Consider the following 17,779-nt stretch of genomic DNA (forward strand, 5'->3'; position numbering starts at 1 on the left):
TACCAAACGCCACCTCTTCCTCCGTAAATAGATGACTGTATCGGCGTCGCCTCTTGCTCCCCAGAGCAGCTCAAACAGTCCATCCACTTCACCAACACGTTCCATCCCAACCTCACGCCCTCCACCTCCTCCAGAACTTCCAATTCCCTGGCCCCCAACACCTCATTTTCACCATGGACGTCCAGTCCCTATACACCTGTATTCCTCATGCAGATGGCCTCAAGGCCCTCCGCTTCTTCCTGTCCCGCATGCCTGACCAGTCACCCTCCACTGACACCCTCATCTGCCTAGCCAAACACGTCCTCACCCTCAACAGCTTCTCTTTTGCTTCCTCCCACTTCCTACAGACAAAGGGGGTGGCCGTGGGTACCCGCATGGGCCCAAGCAATGCCTGCCTCTTTGTAGGTTACGTGGAACAGTCGCTCTTCCGCACCTACACAGTCCCCAAACGCCAGCTCTTCCTCCGTTACATTGATGACTGTATTGGCGCCGCCTCTTGCTCCCCAGAGCAGCTCAAACAGTTCATCCACTTCACCAACACCTTTCACCCCAACCTTCAGTTCACCTGGGCCATCTCTAACACATCCCTCACCTTCCTGGACACCTCAGTTTCCATCTCAGGTAACCAGCTAGAAACTGACGTCCGTTTCAAGCCCAACAACTCCCACAGCTACCTGGAATACACCTCCTCCCACCCACCCTCCTGCAAAAATTCCATCCCTTATTCCCAATTCCTTCACATCCACTGCATCTGCTCCCAGAATGAGGCATTGCACTCCCGCACATCCCAGATGTCCATGTTCTTCAAGGACTGCAACTTTCCCCCCACAGTGGTCGAGAACACCCTTGACCGCGTCTCCCGCAACATATCCCTCACACCCCGCCCCCGTAACAACCGCCCGAAGAGGATTCCCCTCGTCCTCACATACCACCCCACCAACCTCCAGATACAACGCATCATCCTCCGACACTTCCGCCATCTACAATCCGACCCCACCACCCAAGACATTTTTCCATCCCCACCCTTGTCTGCCTTCCGGAGAGACCACTCTCAGTGACTCCCTTGTCCACTCCACACTCCCCTCCAATCCCACCACACCCGGCACCTTCCCCTGCAACCGCAGGAAGTGCTAACTTGCCCCCACATCGTCTCCCTCACTCCCCTCCCAGGCCCCAAGATGACTTCCATATTAAGCAGATGTTCACCTGCTCATCTGCCAATGTGGTATACTGTATCCACTGTACCCAGTGTGGCTTCCTCTACATTGGGGAAACCAAGTGGAGGCTCAGGGACCGCTTTGCAGAACACCTCCACAAGGTTTGCAATAAACAAATGCACCTCCCAGTCGCGAACCATTTTAACTCCCCCTCCCATTCTTTAGATGACATGTCCATCATGGGCCTCCTGCAGTGCCACAATGATGCCACCCGAAGGTTGCAGGAACAGCAACTCATATTCCACTTGGGAACCCTGCAGTCCAATGGTATCAATGTGGGCTTCACAAGCTTCAAAATCTCCACTTCGCCCAGTGCATCCCAAAACCAGCCCAGCTTGTCCCCGCCTCCCTAACCTGTTCTTCCTCTCACCTATCCCCTCCTCCCACCTCAAGCCGCACCTCCATTTCCTACCTGCTAACCTCATCCCGCCTCCTTGACCTGTCAGTCTTCCCTGGACTGACCTATCCCCTCCCTACCTCCCCACCACCTCTCTCCTTTTCTCTCCATCTTCGGTCTGCCTCCCCCTCTCTCCCTATTTATTCCAGAACCCTCTCCCCCGCCCCTTCTCTGACGGAGGGTCTAGGCCCGAAACGTCAGCTTTTGTGCGCCTGTGATGCTGCTTGGCCTGCTGTGTTCATCCAGCTCTACACTTCGATATCTTGGATTCTCCAGCATCTGCAGTTCCCATTATCACAGAAGCAAGGATGATATATTCACGTTATACAGGACATTGCCAAGACCACAGCAATGACCACAACAATTGCTGAGGCCACCGCAATTTAGGGGAGGCGATGGTCCAGTTAACTCAGAGACCCTGGTAATGTTCTAAGAAACTGAGTTCTAATCCCACCATGGCAGATGGTGGAAGCTGAATTAAACGTAAAAACAAAAATATCTGGAATTGATAGTCTAATTATTACCATGAAACAACTGCCAGGAAAAAAAAAGTCCTTTCGGAAAGGAAATTGCTACCCTTACCTGGTCTGGCCTACATGTGACTCCAGATCCACCATGTAGTCAACTCATAACTGCCTTTGGACAATTAAGGATTGGCAATTAATGCTGGCCTAACCAGAGACTCCATCTTCACTTCCATGAATAATTTTTAAAAATACCTCTAATACAGTGTGCTGTTTTGGTCTTCTTAAAGAAAGAAAATATGTTGCAGGTAATTCAGATGAGGCTCACTAGATAACTGGAATGAGTGCACTAGCTTTTGAAAATAGGTTGGACAGGCAGGGCTTGTGTCCACAGGAGTTTAGAGCAGCAGGGGATGATGTGTTTGTAGTACAACAGATGCCAAATAGTCTTGACAGGGTAGATATGGAAAGGACACTTACTCTATAGTCCAAAACTAAAGGACTCTAATTTTAAAATTAGAGTTCACTTTTTTAGGTTAGAGATATGGGGAATCTTTTTCTATCCCCAGCACAGGATTGAGACTCTAACTAATTAAGATTGGAGTATTTCAGTCAGAGCATCTGTCGGTTCCACCTTTGCTTCCAGTTCAAAAAGTCTATTTAGCTCGCTTAGCATGGCTGGCTGCAAGAGGAACTCAGTTTGGCTGAAGAAACATCCCAAGTGGACTAAATTGCTTTTCTGCTTTGAATCTTACCAATTTGCATACTTTTTTCATCTTATCCAATATCATACAGTCACCTTTTTACTACATTAACAGTATCTCCACTGAGATCAAATGCAGAAGTAGTAATTTAGTCAGGGATGTCCTCTGCCTTTTTTGATCTCCCATGAGCCCTACTCTTCCACCATGTTACCAAAAAGCTACGGGTTAGCTTCTAATCTGTCATGCTTTAATCCCTTTTTCTTTTTAGATCTTCTCTGTACCACCTGTATTCAGTTTGGTTCTTGAACAGACAATATACTTTATAACCAGAGATAGTAGGAACTACCAATGCTGGAGAATCTGAGATAACACGGTGTGAAGCTGGATGAACACAGTGGGCCAAGCAGCCTCAGAGGAGCAGGAAAGCTTTACGTTTCCGGTCGGGACCCTTCTTCAGAAATGGGGAAGGGGAAGGGGATTCTGAAAAAAAAACGGTGACAGGGGAGGCATATAGAAGATGGATAAAGGAGAACATAGAGTGAGAGGAGACAGACAGTTCAAAGAAGCGGGGTTAGAGCCAGCGAAGGTGAATGCAGTTGGGGAGTTAGCGGGGATAGGTCAGTCCAGGGAGGATGGACAGGTCGGGGTGGCGGGATGAGGTTAGTGGGTAGGGGATGAGGTGGGAGGAATGGTTAGGGAGGCAGGAACTAGCTGGGCTGGTTTTGGCATGGTCGAGGGAGGGGAGATTTTGAAGCGACTGGGCGGTGTAGTTGTTTGTTGCGAATAGAGTGTAGGTGTTCTGCAAAGCGGTCCCCAAGCCTCCATTTGGTTTCCCCGATTTTCCGCAAGCTTTATAACCCTACTTTATAACTATAAAGCCCCTCCATGTGTTTTTTAACCTCGTCAATAGTCAGCTAAGAGCTCCAGTCTTAAGGGTCTTGTCTTTCCTTTCCTCAAGAGGATTAGCCTCATTGCAGCAGACCTAATTTAGAAAACGTGAGCCAACATTCCAATTAAATCCAATTCAGGCTGGAGGAACACATCTCATTTTCTGTTGAGGGACTTAACAGCTCATGGACTCAACACTGAGTTGAATAATTTCAGATCATGAACTGAGCCCTCCATTTTTGTTTCCCTGTCTTCTCTCCCACTGATTGTCTGGTTTTCACTCAACCTATATTTTGTATTAACACCTCTATTAATGATTGCTCTGGACCTCTCTTCCCCATAATCATTGTCAAGACCTTTGTCTTTTGTTCTGTGACAACTATGATCTCTAATCTCTTTTGCCCTCTAACCTTCGCTTCTGTTCCACTTGCTCCTCCTACCTTTAGCTAATTTGTTAAAAACCACCAGTTTTCACCTTTCTTCAGCTTAGAAGGGGAGTCATTTTGGACGTTAACTTTGTTTCTATCTCCACAGATGCTTCCAGGCCTGCCGAGTTTCTCAAGTATTTCCTGCTTTTTATTTCAGATTTCCAGCATCGGCATTGCTTATCTAAAGAGAATCGATCAATTCTATACCTAACTCACGAAGTTTACCCTTCCCACAAAGTTTTTTGCTCCATTATACCTGGTCTTCTTCCAGAATTTTGAAAGTTGATATTTTGATCAGTCATCAAAAGCTGCCCCAGTTCTTTTCTCATAACCAAATGCAGTGTTTCTATCTTCATTGGGCTGGAAACAATGACCAAAAGTTCTCTTTAACATGCTTAAGGAACTTTTCTCCCTCTATGCCTATTGCATTATTATCTTGGTGCACATTAAAATAACTGAAGCCCATCATAATGCAATAGTTATAGAGTCAAAGAGCGTGGAAACAGACCTTTGGTCCAACTTGTTCATGCTGATCAAGTTTCCTAAACTAAACTAGTCCCATTTGCCTGCGTTTGGTACATATCCCTTCTGACCTTTCCAATTCATTAACTTATCCAAATGTCTTTTAAATGTTGTAACTTCACCTGCATCTACCACTTCCTCTGGCAGTTCATTCCACATACGAACCACCCCCTGCATAAAGTTGCTCTTCAGGTCCCTTTTTAAAAATCATTCTCCTCTCACCTTAAAAATCTGTCCCCTAGTTTTGAATTCTATCCTAGGGGAAACCCTTGCCATTTACCTTACCTACGCCCCTCATTGCTGTAAACATCTATAAAAGGTTACCCCTCAACTTCCTACGCTCCGGTCAAGGAAGTCTAAGCCAATCCGGCCTCTCCTTATAACTCAAATCCAGTCCCGGTAACATCTTTGCAAATCTTCTCTGCACATTGTCTAATTTAATAATATCCTTGGTATAGCAGAAATGGACAAAGTACTCCAAAAGTGGCCTCCCCAACAGCCTCCACAACCAAAACATAACACCTGTACTCCTATACTCAATGATCTGAGCAATGGAGGCAAGCATGCCAAGTCTTTTTTACCACCCTATCGACACAACTTTCAACAAACCTGAAATACCTGAACCCCTACATCTTTTTGATAACACCCCCCGGAGCCTACCATTAACTGTACAAGTCCTGCCTTATTCGTCTTACCAAGTGTTCATCTAAATTAATCTAATCAAGTTCCCTTGAAAATCTTAGATAATCTCTACATTGCCGACTATACAGCCAATTTTGGTGTCATCACAAACTTACTGATCAAATTTCCTATGTTCTCAGCTGAATCATTTTTGTAAGTAACAAACAAGTAGACCCAGCACAGATCCTTGCAAACACTGCTGGTCACAGACCTCCAGTCCGAAAAACAACCCTCGCCCTCTGTCTACCACTGTCAAGCTAATTTTGTATCCAATCTAATCGCTCCTTGTTTTTAGTCTGCAAACCTTTTGGTGTATCACTTTTCCACTACTTTATGGCCGACACACACACACAGTAGCATACCAGTATATGTACTGTTTTTTCTTTTACAACCCCAGCCGACGACAATACTGCACAAGTCAGATCTTTGAGATCAATTATTTTCTATTGTGAAGGACTTCATTTCCTATCACCTCTTTTTTGAACACTTGTATGGCCCGCAATGTTGAATTTCAATTGGCTTTTATCCCCCAAGCATGGATTCAGGTACTGCCAGCACTGCAATATCCCATGTGACCATTCCTCAACTCAACAATTTTACACTGCAGCATAGATTTTCACTTCAACACAGAAATATGAAATGGTGCTATTTTGACAAGAATTGAGAGACAGTATGAACTGAAATGGCATGATGTTAAGAGTGCAGGGTGGGGGTAACACTTTGCTGTAATTTTCATACATTGATAAAGTGCAGGGCAAGTCAGAAGGCAGCCAGAGAGAAAGAGAATATTAAAGTGAGCAAAATTGTGCTAAATCTTTGTAAACACTGGCTAGCTCTCAGGTACCCAATTCCAGATAACAGCTTGAATCAGGATGTCAAGACCTGGACAGGATGCAGAACAGGTGTAATATAGCTGTTCATAGAAATAAGGCAATCATAGCATCAAGCAAGCAGGATGGGGACTTCATACTCAGGGATTTCAGTCTGCGTAGAGATTAAAGAAGTTATGATTGTTCTTCGAGCACATATCAAGATGACGTGATAAGTTGTTCAGAATCATGATTTTACTCTTGAAAAATCCAAGTTTTAATTTGCATGCTCCTATATTCTGAGTTCTGTCAGAGGAAATAAAATAGAATAAAACCATGAAGTTTAATCATTTTAATCACCCTTTCAGTTATTTTATCTCAGAGTAAAAGTTTACGTGAACTGTCTTCAATATAAAAGTTTTAAGTCCTATTTTCACTTTCTTAAAAATCTGCTTAGATTTTCAGGGGCTCTTCTTCCACTATAATTAGCCCGTTTGTTAGGTAACATGTAGTGTCCTTACCTTCTGAATTAGTTTTTCTAAGATCTCCTTCTAGGAAGATATGATGAAGTGAATGCCAAAGGGCTGCAAGGCAAATTACTAGTTAATCTATTGAGGGATAAGTTTAAGCAGAATTGCAGACATTCTGCATGTCTCCTTGAAACTGCTGTGAGGTCACTGAAATCAACTCAACCAAGTAAATGAGGCACCGGTTCAACATATCATCTGAAAAGAGTTCGGTAAAAACTTAAGAACAAATCTCATTTCTCTGCTAAACATCCTGCAATTTGATCAAAATATCTTGACCATACCAATATTAACTTTCACAAATTGAGCTCAACTCACATTTATCGCCAGGTTTTAAATACAGCAATGTTGTTATTCAATAGAAATATCAGCTACATCATGACATTTCTAATCTCCCTCTGAATTTATAATTTCAATGTGTCTGTGCTTCCTTCTTCTCAGTTTCTGATGCTGTTGACATACTTGTCACCTGTTTCTCAGTTGCAAAGAATGACCCTAAATTGACTTCGTTTCTCTACATATCCTAACTGAGTTGTATGCTTCCAGTTTTTCCTTAGGTTTTGTTTCAGTTCTCTCTTCAGAATGCTTATGCCGTGGCGTAATGTAGCTGCTCAGAGAAACAAGGCTATCAAATCATCAAGCAAGCAGGATGGGAAGTCCATACCTACCATAACAGTAATAATTCATGAATTGGGGAGGGGAAGGGGATTCTGAAATAAATAGGGAGAAAGGGCTAGGCAGACAGAAGAAGGATAAAGGAGAAGATAGGTGGAGAGGAGACAGACAGGTCAAGGAGGCAGGCTTGGAGCCATTAAAGGTGAGTGTAGGTGTTGAGTTAGGGAGGGGATCGGTCGATCCAGGGAGGAAAGACAGGTCCAGGAAGCGGGATGAGGCTAGTAGGTAGGAGATGGGGGTGAGGTTTGAGGTGGGGGGGGGGGGGGGGGGGGGGGTGGGGAGTGGATTGGTGAGTGGACAGGTTAGGGAGCTGGATACGAGCTGGGCTGGTTTTGGAACACGGTCGGGGGAGGGGAGGAGATTTTGAAACTTGTGAAGTCCACATTGATACCATTGGGCTGCAGGGTTCCCAAGTGAAATATGAGATGTTGTCCCTGCAACCTGCAGGTGGAATTGTTGTGGCACTGCAGGAGGCCCAGGACGGGCATGTTGTTCAAGGAGTGGGAGGCGGAGTTGAAATGGTTTGCAACTAGTAGGTGCAGTTGTTTGTTGCGAACCTGTCACAGGTGTTCGACAAAGCAGTCCTCGTTTTTCAAGGACCATAACTTCCCCTCCACAGTGGGCAAAAACACCCTCAACCGTGTCTCACATCTCCTGCAACTCACCCCTCACATCCGATCCCCGCAATAATAACCAAAACAGAATCCCCCTTGTCCAACCTCCGGATCCAACGCACCATCCTCCAACACTTGCGCCATCTGCAATCCGATCCCACTACTAAAGACATTTTTCCCTCCCAACCCTTATCTGCTTTCCGGAGGGACCACTCTCTCCGGGACTCCCTTGTCCGCTCCGCACTCCCCACCACCCTCGGCACTTTTCCCTGCAACTGCAGGAAGTGCTACATCTGTCCCTACGCCTACCCCTCAGCCCCATCCCAGGCCCTAAGATGATCTTTCACATCAAACAGATGTTCACCTGCACATCTGCTAACGTGGTATACTGTATCCGCTGTTCCCAATGTGGCCTCCTCTACATCAGGGAAACCAAACAGAGGCTTGAAGACCGCTTTATGGAACACTTATGATTGGTTCGCAACAAACAACTGCATCTCCCAGTCATGAAGCATTTCAACTCCCCCTCCCACTCCTCGAACGACATGTCCATCCTGGGCCTCCTGCAGTGCCACAACGTTGCCAGCTGAAGGTTGCAGGAACAGCATCTCATAGTTCGCTCGGGAACCCTGCTGCCTAATGGTATCAATGTGGACTTCACAAGTTTCAAAATCTCCTCCCCTCCTCCGACCGCATCCCACAACCAGCCCAGATCGTATCTGCCTCCTTAACCTGTCCTCCCACCAATCCACTCCTTCCACCTCAAGCCCCACCCCCATCTCCTACCTACTAGCCTCATCCCACCTCACGGACCTGTCCATCCACACTGGATCAACCTATGCCCTCCCTAATTCCCCACCTATACTCACTTTTACTGGCTCCAAGCCTGCCTTTGACCTGTCTGTCTCCTCTCCACCTATCTTCTCTCCACCTCCCCCTTTCTCCCTATTTATTTCGGAACCCCCTTCCCCTCCCCCATTTCTGAAGAAGGGTCCAGACAAGAAATGTCAGCTTTCCTGCTCCTCTGCCTGCTGTGTTCATCCAGCCCTACATCTTATCTCAGATTCTCCACCATCAGCAGTTCCTACTATCTCTGTAGCAGTAATTCATACTCTGGACAGCCACCAGCACAATCATGTCAAGTGTACCTAGAGCTGGGGCCTCATGAATGTGCTTTTCCTGACCTCTAGCTCACATGCAATGAACGCAACGTTTCTGCCATTTGTCGTCTTCATCATTGATTTTCCACAGACGTGAACGTGAATTTGCACACCACACACTCCTGCGCACTACGAATCCTATGTCCTTACAACCTTCTCCTTTACTTTCACAGCTTACAGGTGCTCATACCCATGGGGAAGACCAGATTCTGTGGTTCCTGCTTCCTTGCTTCAACTAAGGATCCATCATTATACTGACTACAATCACATAATAATACTCTTCTCCGTGTGGTGTGACTCTGCTCTAGAGTAAATTCCAGATATGCTATATGCTTAGCAGTCTTTTTAAACTTGTACTTCATTTTAGTGATTCAGAACTGGAGTGACTCGAGAGTTATTTCCTCTGAAGTATCCATCTGGGACACTGACTGCAGATTCGAACATTTACTCACAAAAATTATTCTATTTTGTAATATGAGAGCAAAGAGGCACAGAAGTAGGAAAGGTTACTCCAGCTCATGTTCTGACATAAGATTTGATCAGATAGATTCAGTTAGGATTTCTTTTAGACTACTTTATGGTTCAGTTAATTGAGTACAAAACAAAAATTGAGTAAGGTAATAATTTCAGGGTCCTGGTTATTTATTTTGTTCAAAATTTAAATCAAAATGGACAAGTGTTAAAGGAAGAATAAATACTCTTCTGGCTTTCTTAATTTGCTTAGCTGTACCTACCCCGGCATTAAAATTTCCACATACCACATTCTTGTTTAAAAATTGGAAAGAGGATTTGCATTTATGTAGCACATTGTGCAATCTCAGGATAGCTCAGAAAAATTTCACAGCCAATGAAATACTTCTGAAACACAGCCATTGTTGAAATACAAGAAATGCCAATTTTTTCATAGCAAGCTTCACAAATAGCAATACTGCAGAAGTGCTGGTATAGGGCTGGGGTGGACAAAGTCGTAAGTCACATGATACCAGGGTGTAGTCCAACAGGTTTATTTGATATCAACCTTTTGGAGTCCTGCTCCTTCATCAGATGACTTCATCTGAAGAAGCAGTGCTTTGAAAGCTTGAGATTTCAAATAAACCTGTTGGGCTACAACCTGGTGTCGTGCGACTTCTGACTTTAAACAGCAACATGACAAGAACGCAATATATTTTTTCAATAGAGGGATAAGTACCGGCCAAGTCACTGGGAACAACTTTCCGGATGGGACACAAGAATGAAAAAGAGCGAAGCTGTATGCATTTAGCATATAAGCAAAAACATTATTTTTGGAGCCTGAAAAAAAGGGGGCTTTTTTTGCTAGCTTGACTTACTGCATTTTATGTTAATTGTTTCAATTTGCTGATAGAGGTTATGGAATGTTGCTATTAAAAGCAAGTTCACACTGATTTTGGAATGAAACTTGTTCAAATTTAAACACAACAGTGCCAACAGAAGACACCACACATCAGGGTTTCACTTCTCTGACATATGCCTTTCTGAAATAAACAGAAAATGCTGGCAATACTCTTCTCCAAGTCATACATTAGCTGCAAGCAGCACAGGAGTGTTACAGTTTGCCTTAAACTGTGTGCCTTCAAAGGACAATGCAATATTAACATTGGAAATGAAAAAATATTTGGTGAAATCTTTGATGTGACATTCACACTTCAATCATGTCTTTTATCTATGCTATATACATGCTTTCTGCTAGTGAAATACAAGATGTAGGCAGATGCGTTCTAGGAAAACAGCTAAAGTTCCAGGACTTGTCCCCTTCAGAACAACATTCTATTTGTCCATAATGAAACCGCAAGTAATAATGGTAACATTATAATTCTCAAAGGAAAGTGAAGGAACTCACATCAAGAATACTTTACAATAGCTCTCAATGTTGTTGAAACTGTTACAATCTAACATTTAGTAAAAGGTTTTATGAATATTGTCATTATTCTAGACTATTCTAATTACCTTCAAACAATTAACATGTGGACAACAAAAGGAAGATCAATAATCACAGCATAATCAATATAAGGACTTTTTTTGCTGGAGCACACCGGGAACAAAATACAGTCAGTTGCATACTACCTACTGACACCTGAGGTAACTGCAAACTCAATTTAGCCTATCACCTGAAGTTTCTCATCAGTTTCCTCTCAATCAAAATTTCTCTACTTAATTAGCTGGAGAAAGTGTTTGGGCAAGAGTTTTGCTTCTATACAGAAAATTTGTCAAGACTTTTGTGCAAGAAAATCCCTTTTAAGAAAAGGAAAGCTATATTTTGCTGGACTCAAGCTACAGGTCAGCTGACCTGCACTTCTGTCCTCATGACTTCCTGTACACCGTGGTCAGCCTCCAACTGCCTGCACAGTTGCCAGCTGTCAGTAAATTTTCCATACAATACCTTAATGTCTATACAGACTACTGTTCAGATTATTCAGTCCATTTATCTCAATCTTTCTCTAACATCACACCTCCATCACATCAGTCCAATTTTATTCAAGTTATAAGAATCAGTTTAGCTTGAAAGAGGACAAAGTTTACGTCGGAAACCGTTAAACCACACACTTCCTCCAGAAGTCATGTCTTCTTCCACCACCCCCCAAAGAGATTCTATTACATTTCTGACTCTCCATTTAATTTTTCATTATCTTCAAAACACGCAAATTTAGACGACACATTAGCACAAAGGATGGTCTTGATATTTACAGTAGAGACTGTGGGGTGTGCGAAACTGAGGTCTTGCTAAATTTTAAACAATGGCACTTAACTGCAAGTCAGAATTGGGAACTAGCAGCCATTCTTCCGGGAGAGAGAGAAAGGATGTCTGTAAGTGCACGCGTGCGTACGCATGCTCAGAGCTAGGGAGGAGGAAGTGGCAAGAAGAGGGTGATGGGAGAGGGTGAGGAAACAGGGAGGAGGTTCTATGCAAACAGTAGTCGAGTAAGCACACTATTTTTGAAAGAGTCATTCTTACCTCCCTTGAGGTCTCTCGAGTCCAGAAAAGCCAGCCAACAGCAAAACAAAAAAACCTCTTCAATCTTTTAGGCACATCAAGAGCCCATCTACCCCCCAACAGGTTAGCTTCCAGAGGTTAAACCTGAAATGGGTGCAATGAGATTCGGTTTCTAATTTTAAATGAACTTATTCTGTTCACTAAAATTTCTCTGCCCTTTCCCAAGTAAGACTGAAGAATAGATTACACAATCATTTCAGATTGTTAGATGCATGAGAAATTACAAGTTCTTGGTTGACTAAAAAGGTTTAAACAATAAACTGCAGAAATCTCGTCTAAATAATACACTTTTACATAAATGGAAGTCATTTGCAGCAATGAAATTAATATGTTCAATTTCAATATTTAGTTTAGAAATTAAAGACATCAATTTCCATAGCACCGCTCAAGAGATTAGGCCACTCCAAAGCTAAAATACCTTGGTTACCAGTACTTTTGCTTCTAACGTATGCACAAATTCAGTCGTGCAAACAAATTTATGCCTGTTCTTTAGCATTAAGCTCTCTTAAAATGCTTAGTTACACAACATATGAATTATAGCTGACAGAGCAAAATGCTAACACTTGCCAGATGCCGTTTCTTGATCCATGGCAACTGGTCAACCTTGGGCTCCTGCATGACCACATCTTAAATCCTTTCTCTCTTCTTACAACTCAAAATCTTGCTTTTATCTTCATGAAGTGTGTTTCTGGTTTTGGTAGGAAGGTAGCAGTTGTAACCATGCCCTCCCACAGCTTCTGTAATTGGAGACCATGAATCAGTGCAGTCACAGCAACGTCCAGCAAATCCACACCAACAGGAAATGGCAGAGACCACAGACAACTCGTCTGCCCTCCCCCAAATCATAAATCCCCAAAAGAGTCTTTCAGAGATCTGCATTCCGACGTAGAAACCAAGCTCTGACTCATCGTTCTTGCACAGTCACATGAATCTGACTATTCATCTACTAACAGACCACAACTATTTTCACTGCATCCTACACTGTTCCCACCTGCTCCTGACTCATTGGAGTCATCAGGAAGTTCGAGGAAGGAGGAGGAAAGTGTACTTTAACATCATGTACACTTCAAGATTGCTTTAAATTAGCTAAACATGACACAGATATACAGGACTAAGTGGAATTGTTCCAGGTCTAAGGACCGCAAGAAAAAGAAGCACGCTAAATCCATCACAAGTGAAACCTCTAAGCTTAGGATAGGCCAGAACTTGCATCAAGCACTACGTTTTCTCCTCCATAGATACCTTATCAAGCTGGTCAGAATGTACAGTAAGCTAAATAGACTTAGTCCACAGAAGATTTCTTCTGCCCTTTGCTGGAGTAATACCTAGTCCCAAAGATCTTTTGCAACATCTGATTAGGTTTATTTTCTGTTTGTTGGATTTTTGAGCTGCCACTCCAGATTTCTTCTCCAGTAAGGAAGGGAAAATATTACCCTGGGATCTGCTTTATCAGCAGCTGGTACTAGACAAAGTGGCTACTGTACAACAGGAAAGCGTGGCAGTTCCGAGCCAAAGTACAAGGAGTTGGGAAGGAAGGGGAAAAAACTCACATCTTGCAGACTCCAGTGATGAACATAGTTTTCACTCACCAGGACCTCTATCTGAAGGCAAACCAAGTAAAATTAAATTTTCTTAATGGAAACATACAGAAAATAATTGGTGATATTAAAAAAAAGGGATAGAGAAAAAGGTAGAGTGAAAGGGTAAACAGTAGAAAACAGAAGATCAAGAGACAGTGAGGAAGTAGAAATAAGTGACCAAAAAACAATTAAAAATGCACCTCAGAAAAAAAAAATTCCATCTGAAAGGTTGGGAGCATGAAGCTAAATATGCAGAGATAGTAGGAACCGCCTGTGCTGGAGTCTGAGATAACCAGCTGTGGAGTTGGATGAGCACAGCCGGCCAGGCAGCAGAGGAGCAGGAAAGCTAAATATGCAGTTCCATTGTTTAACCAAAAGACTTTATAGCTGGACAAGAGAGCTTGTAAATTATTCAAAATTAACAGGAAGTCCTCAGCATGCCAGACACCATTTATCCTTGAATTACTGACTGTTTTTGTGAGACTTTGCTCCGTGCAAAGAGTCTGCCATATTTCCCAACTAAGTTCACTTCCAATAACAGTCTATTGGCTGTAAAACTTTGGAACATCATTAGAATTTATTAGATTGCTTCACTATTAACAAGATTACATTTTATAGTGTTTCAGGAGATCTTATCACCATCGCTACATGGCCTAACAGCCAGAGACGTACAACTGTAATAAGGTCAGGTATGGCAACAGGCAGAACTGAGGTAGCTTTTATTTAATAACACGAGAGACAGACTGCACATTGTTGAAAAAGGTCTCAAATGATGAATGCCTGCTTGAAGAGGGACTGGAAGGGTATTGTCACTTGTGGGACTGTAGCCTCTACAGGCACTGTACATTTTTCAACAATGTGCAGTCTCTCTCATTTGTGTTATTAAATAAAAGCCACCCAAGATCTGCCTATTTGCATACCCAAATTCATTATTATTGTATATGTCTGGCTCTTATGCCATATTTGACCTCCCATATTGTAGGTGTATTGGAACAGTTTGATTAAGGGCACAGCTGGAATAGTCCTCAGTATAGAAAGAAAGAAACAGGATGTTGTCACGTCCCACAACCTCTTCCGTAACAAAATAAAGAGTGCCTGAGGAACTCAGCAGGTCTGGCAACATCTCTGAACAAAGCTATGTTTCAAATTCAATTCCACTCTTCAGAATTCAGATTTCCAACATACACAGTGTCTTTGTTTTTGATGTATTTTTACTTTCTGGTAACATGTTCTTTCAGCCGTTTTCTCTGTATCACGGAGGGAATCAAACCAGCTAAAATCAGACATCTGCAATGCTGGGGACTCGGGTGGAGATGGTTCAACCCACTTGGCATTTCAAGCTGAAGAGGATTCCAAATGTTTCAGCTCTTTCTTTTGCAGTAAGATGCTAGGCTCAACCCCTCATTATCATTTACAGCTGGATTTGACAGTTGATATGGGAATCATTCCACTGCATCTATCATGTGCTGCTTCACTGTTCATCATGGATGTATTTCTGCTGTAACTGCACCAGGTCAGCACTTCTTTATTGGCAAGCCAGGTGCTGCTCCTAGCATACTCTCCTACTTGTTGAATCAGAGATACTTTCTTGGTTTAATGGTAATTACAGAGGGAAAAGATATGCTGGGTCCTGAAATTAAAGGCTATGGTTGAATAAGATCTGCAGTAGATGGCCTACAATACCCCACAGATACTCAGTTTTGAGTTCCTCGATGTGTTCTAAATTTTGATCCATTTAGCACAATGGCACAGGGCCCACAGTGTGATGCTAGGACTTTGTTTCCAAGAAAGACTCTGAGGAGAGTAGGGTGCATCTGTGTTTGATTTTGATTTGATCACTGTCATACACAGTGAGGTACCATGAAAAGTGTTGTCTTATGAGCTGTACAGGGAGATCATACCATATATGACTGCAAGATTGAACATTACAGCTGCCTGGAAGGTGCACAGCATGCGAGGGCGAGACGGTGGGAGGTCAACATTCACACTAAGGAGGTCAATTTAAAAGTCTGATAATAGTAGGGAAGAAGCTGTTCTTGAATCTGTTCAAACATATATACAAACTTTTATATCTTCTGCCCAACGGAAGAGGATGGAAGAGTTTAACCATAGTGGGAGGGGTCTATGATTATGTTGGTTGATCTCCCAATGCAATGGTCAGTATAGACGAAGTCAACAGATGGGAGGCTGGTTTGCGTGACAGACTAGGCTGTGTTCACAATTCTCTACAGTTACTTTTGGTCTTGGGAAGAACAGTTGCCATACCACACTATGATGCGTTCAGATAGATACACCAAAGACAGCATCCTAAAAAGTTCAGAGAAACTTTATGGACATGCTGAATTTCCCTAGCCTCTTGGGGAAGTAGAGGTGTTGCTTTTCTCAAACTGTAGTGTGAAAGTACACAGAGACCATTGAGAGTGACAAAGCAGTTAACACACAGTGCTCTTGGCTTTATTAATAGGGGCACAGAATACAAGAGCAAGAAGGTGATGTTAAAGAATGAGGATAGATTGAAGAAGTCAGAACTGTTCTCCTTGGAGAGAACTCTGAGGAGTGATTTGATGGAGCTTTTCAAAATCATGAACAGCCTGAACCAAGAAGATAGGTAGAAGTTGCTGCCGAAATAAAAGGAAAAGAATGACAGAGAATTAAAGTGATGTGCAAACCAAGTATGATGGAGAAAAATCTCGCAATGAGTAGTTATATAACGTCTTGCCTGGAAATGAGGAGGAGGCAGGTTCAATTGAAGCATTCATAGGGGTGTTGAATGATTATTTGGACAGAAATAGTGCACAGCGATATAGGGAAAGGCAGGAGATCATGTTGCGTGGCACTATTAACCATGCTAAGTGGGAGAGACTTCGACAGATCTAGCAACTCAAGACTATGCAATGAGGCACCTCGAGCCATCAATAGCAGAACTGTATTCCAACACAATCTGCAACCCAATCGTTACAATCAAGCCATGATATCAACCCTATATTGTTTAATGGAGAATGCAGGGAGGCATACCAGGAGCAATATATCTAAAAACAAGGTACAACCTGGTGAAGCTACAAAATGGGACTACTTGAGTGCCAACTAGCATTAGCAGCAAGTGACAGACACAGCAAAGCGACCAATGGATCACATCTAGTCATTTCAGTTCCAGAACATCTTTGCAGGAATTCCTCAGGGTAGTGTCCTAAGCCCAACTATCTTCAAATGCTTCATTCATGAAAATCAGAGGTGGGGATGTTTGCTGAAGATTGACAACTTCTCAGATGCTGAAGCAGTCCATATTCAAACAAGATATGGCTAATATCCAGGATTGAGCTGACAAGTGGCAAGTAAGAATTGCTCCACACAAATACCAGCTAATGACCATCTCCGATAGGAGACAACCTAACCACTGCCCCTTGATATTCAATGGTATTACCACTGAATTCCCCACTATCAACATCTTCAGGGCTACCAATGACCAGAAACTCAACTGGGCTCACCATATAAATATAGTGGTAACAACAGCAGGTCAGAGACCAGGAATACTGCAGCAAATAACTCACCTCCTGACTCCCCAAAGCCTGTCCACTATCCAAAAAGCACATTCAGGAGTGTGAAGGAACACTCCCCAATTTCCTGGATGAGTGCTGCTCCAACAAGTTAAGAAGCTTGACACCATCCAGGACAAAGCAGCCAGCTTGATTAGTGAAATATCCACAAGCATCCATTCCCTTTAACACCGACACTCAGTAGCAACAATGTATGCTATTAGTGAATTTCTGCAGTGCATCTGATAGAATATCCTTAGATAAGACCTTTCTAACCCATGAGCACTTCATCTAGAAGAATGGAGGCTGCAGATAAATGGGAACATCAAGTTTCTCTGAAAGCTACTTACCATCCCAATCTGGTATTATATTGCCATTCCTTCACTATTGCTGGGTGAAAATCCTGGAATTCCCTACCTAATGGCATTATGGGTCAACCTACAGCATATGGCCTGCAGTTGTTCAAGAAGGTAGCTCTCTAACAGCACCTCAAGGACAGCTAGGGGCAGGCAATGATTGCTAGCCAGCTAGCGACACCCATGTTCCACGAATTAAAAAATGTTTCAATTG

The 17,779-nt window shown here is 43.1% G+C and overlaps 1 protein-coding gene and 1 long non-coding RNA gene across 3 annotated transcripts in view; one reads left to right on the top strand and one right to left on the bottom strand.

Moving 5' to 3' along the window:
• The window catches only part of LOC125459684 (uncharacterized), a 65,896-nt gene extending 55,325 nt beyond the window's left edge, over positions 1 to 10,571 (top strand). The window contains exon 3 of the long non-coding RNA XR_007249081.2: positions 9,260 to 10,571. This is a non-coding gene — a long non-coding RNA (uncharacterized LOC125459684). The remainder of the gene's footprint in view (positions 1 to 9,259) is intronic.
• Positions 1 to 17,779, bottom strand: part of cbfb (core-binding factor subunit beta) — a 78,637-nt gene that overhangs the window by 32,362 nt on the left and 28,496 nt on the right. The gene's annotated exons all lie outside the window — the stretch shown is intronic.

The sequence above is a fragment of the Stegostoma tigrinum genome, chromosome 16, assembly GCF_030684315.1.
Source record: "Stegostoma tigrinum isolate sSteTig4 chromosome 16, sSteTig4.hap1, whole genome shotgun sequence".
NCBI classification, from domain to species: Eukaryota; Metazoa; Chordata; class Chondrichthyes; order Orectolobiformes; family Stegostomatidae; genus Stegostoma; species Stegostoma tigrinum.